Below are 4,143 nucleotides of genomic sequence, written 5' to 3'. Positions count from 1 at the left end.
TTCATTTAAGTCCTTGTTAAGTACATCTCCTTGCACTCTGCTTTACATTCCATTCTCTCAGTGGTGACTTTTGATGAGCACAGTTGTTAACATTAATGCAATCCAATTTATACTTTTCTCCATATGGTTAATACTTTTTTGTGTTCTACTTAAGACAATTTCATTATGCGAAGGACACAAAGATACTGTCCCATGTTTACTGCTAAAATATCCTTATCATTTACATTTCACATATAAATCAATACTCAATGTAGATTGTTTTTTGTGATCTGAGGTGGATCAATGTTCATTTGGGGGGAATGGCATAAATTAGATAACTACGTAAGCGTGAGTATGTTTCTGGACTGTTGTATTTCATTTGCATATTTTTCTACCCGAGACCCACAGCCATACTGTCTTAATTACTATAGCTTTATAATCAGCCTTGACACATAGTAGTGGAAGCACTCCAGTGCTGTTCCTTAAGGTTCCCTCGAATGTGTTTGACATTTGTTTCCATGTCTTTTAGAGTCAGCTTGTCAATTTCCACACACAAAAAGGAAACACTGCTGAGATTGAGATTGGATTGAATCCTTAGATCAATTTAAAGGAAACCGTTATCTTTATAATATGGAGTCTTTCGGCCTATGACCGTTGAAATGTCCTTCCATTTATTTAGATTTCCTTCAATTTCTTTCAATTACAATTGTAGTGTTTTTAGATTTGGTCTTTGCTATAGAATATTTTTGATGCTTTTCCAAATAGTATCACTTTTAAAATTTGACCTTTTCTGTTTCTAATAAGTAACTTTATTTTCCTATTGACTTTCTATAAAACCGTGTGAGGTTCACTTATTTATTCTAAGGTTTTGCCTGTAGATATTTAAAAATCTACCATATATACTGTTTTTCATTTGTGAAATATACTGCTTTATACTATTTTTCATCTTTATGGGAGGGACACTTTGGGTCAAAGCAATGTACTACTGTGGGCTCTACAGCTGAATACAGTTAGTATCAGTGTTCTGTATCATGAGTGTTTGTAAAGTCCAGAGTGAATTCTGAACAGGAAGAGACATATGTAGAGAAATTTTAAGACGCATGAATTATTCTTCAGCCTGCCCTCCCATTCCCTTAGTGGTCCAAGAACAGCAAGAGAGCATCCCAGGAGGAGACGGGGAAATCACTGCCCTAAGAACTTAAAATTAACAGGTGCAACTAATTTGCGTAAAGCTTAGTCTGATTTTCCCCTCTGCTCCAGGCATCCCCTTAGGACATTCGACTCTGAACCCCGATCTTCGAGACACCTTTGTTCTCATTATCATCTCATCGTCACAGGAGATTGCTATGAACGCTGCTTTTCATAGCTCCCTTGCTTAGATTTTTAGTCTTCTTTCCTGCCTGGTTTTAGAATTCAGTAAATGCTTGAGGAGGAAATGAATTCAGTCCTTGAGAGACCCCAAATTCCACTTTGTCCAGATTTCCAACGATCGCAGAAAGCTTTACCGGTTTCCCTATCCTCAGTCACAGCTACCCGTTGTGACAAAACGATTTCTAGTCTCTTGCGTTGTGCAAAGAACCATCGCTTCCCCTGAAGAGCTACTTCAGGGACTCAGGTCCCTTCTGGGTCACTTTCCTCTTCAGCATCTTAACACTTCCTTCTCCTTTGCTTCGGTAGCCCTGATTTAAATATACTTTGGTACCATTTTTAATTTTTCTTCCCGTTCTTGGTGAGACTGGTAGCCTGCCACCATTCACTCCTTTGTACCTGGAGCCAGTAGTTCTACTTTGCCAAATGTTGATCTGCGTGTGAATGTGTGCGTGTGTGTGTGTGTGTGTGTGCGTGTGTGTGCAGGCATGTGTTACAGCTCGCTTGGTACCGGTCTCTGATCATTTTTTCTCAGATTCAATTTGAACACAGTGGGCAATTCAATTTGGAATGAAATAGGTGCAACGTACTGCTTGTCTGAGCCAAAAAAAGTGAAGTGAAATGTGGAGCACGTGCAAAAAAACCCACATGTTTCAGTGAGCACATAACTCACTGACTCGGGAGCAAATAAGAGCGTAGTGTCAGAGCATTAGATAGTTCTGCTCAAAGACACAGCTCTGAAGGTGGACAAATTACAGAGTATACAATGGATGCATTCGCTAGCCCCCTTTGCCTGGTTGTTATCCTGCAGGCAGATTGCACTGTAGTTGTTGATGAGTTGCTAGTTTTGTTTTGAGCCTTTTCATCTACACATTGCCAGAAAAAAATATTTTATCTAAAACTGCTGGGGGAAAATAAAGGGTTTGCCTCTGTTTTTTTTTCTCCCCCCCTTATGAAATCATACCCAGTCTGTAGAAAGTTAGAGCTGGCTGGGATAATAAAGGTCATAAGCTCTCTATCCCCTTTATGAATATAATGAAACTCGGGACAAAGAACATTAAATAATTTACTAAATATGATATATTATTTATTGGTAGAATCGGAGCTGTAACCAAATTTTATGACTCCTGGTCTAGGATCTTTGCTTTACACAACAGAGATGCCTCCTACTGGTAGTGTGACATGTATCGTCACCATGTTTAGTCTGTAAGTACCTATTTTCCCCTTTGGTTTAAAGCCATGCCCTATTGTTCACCGGTACTCAGCCGGCCTCCTTCACGTTGCTTCCTATCACTCGCTAAAAAAACAGGGCTATGAAAAAGAACCTAACTGAAAGCGGTGAACATAACGCTTATGGTTGATGGTGGGAACAGCCATGGGAGAATATTCCAAGAAGAAAAATTTGGTCAACTTTGTGTAGACTTTCTAATGTACAAGTGCAGAGGAAAAACCCCACCTAAAACACAACTGCAACCATAATCTTGTTTATAAACTCTGTCCTGAGAGGTGTCAGCGCCTTTCGTGTGGGTGGTACTTCAATTCCTTTAGTTCCTATCCTTCTCCAAGTCTTAAAACATAGGCACATTGATAACAAAATATTCTGTTGAGATTTTCATTAGCTAAAATGTATAGAAGATGCCATTATTTAATGAGAAAATAAATCAGAGTATATAACTTCTACCAAAGTAACCTACTCCTACATTTGCCAAAATTCTATTTTGTGAGCTTACAAACTACTACAATATTATACTCCAAATCCACATGGAAAAACTATATTATGGGTTAAGACAAGGTACTTTTGTTACATAAATGAAGTTACACCACCTTAGGCTGCACCTTATACTAAGACTCATTTGATGAAAAAAAAATTAAAGTGACAAGCAAAATAAAGTGACATAGCCTGAATCATCAGTCAGATTATTAGAATATGGTTAGGATTGGCTTAAAAGAAATCAAGCTGAAAAATAACAGAATTGTCATTTTAGTGAATCTTGAACTCAGTGTGATGCTATAGTCATGTGATTTTTTACATTAAATTGCTTATTATGAAGTGAATGACTTCTAAAATACTGATAAAGGTAAGAGTAAGAAAGAGGTTTCAAGCTATGTGGATGGATATCTGTATTGTTATAGATTAGATAAATGGATAGCTATAGATTATATAAAACAGTATTAATGACGTTCACAAATATCAAGGCAGTTTTCTTTGGTATTAAAATCAAAGAGATCTTATTATTATTACCCCTGTAAAAAGCAGATTGAGTGATAAAATTTAAAAGTTGGAATTACTATAACAAGGTGTTTCTCTTTATGTCCTTTTTTTCATAATTCTGAATATATTTTAATCATCTAGCAAAACAGCAGTTTTGTAAAACCATTCACTCCTCATTATTTCTATTTTAGTTTGCAATCTGTTTTGTATTATTTTTGTTAATGTTTGCTTTTTGCTTAATTGCTGAACCACATATGTATAAGGCCAAATATAATAATATTCAAAATGACATCTCCCTAACAAACACACCACACTGTGCTCAAACAAATGACACTTCATAGATTCTTATTATGAAAACAGGATTTTCAGATTTGCAATAATCACAAGTTATGTAAAATCGCTCTTTTAATAGTTTTTACCAAAGACTTTTACTTAAATCACATAATGGTTTTGGACCTCAAGAAATAAGTTGATACTATGTGGGGCACTGTATCGGTACATAAAAGCTAGGCTTACTGACTTAGATTCTGACCTAGATTCTGGTAGAGTCAAACAATTTTGCAAAATACATCAAGGTAAAATCG

The sequence above is a fragment of the Pteropus vampyrus genome, unplaced genomic scaffold (genome assembly GCF_000151845.1).
Source record: "Pteropus vampyrus isolate Shadow unplaced genomic scaffold, Pvam_2.0 Scaffold119, whole genome shotgun sequence".
In the NCBI taxonomy this organism is placed as follows: domain Eukaryota; kingdom Metazoa; phylum Chordata; class Mammalia; order Chiroptera; family Pteropodidae; genus Pteropus; species Pteropus vampyrus.
This window is presented reverse-complemented; position numbering follows the sequence as displayed.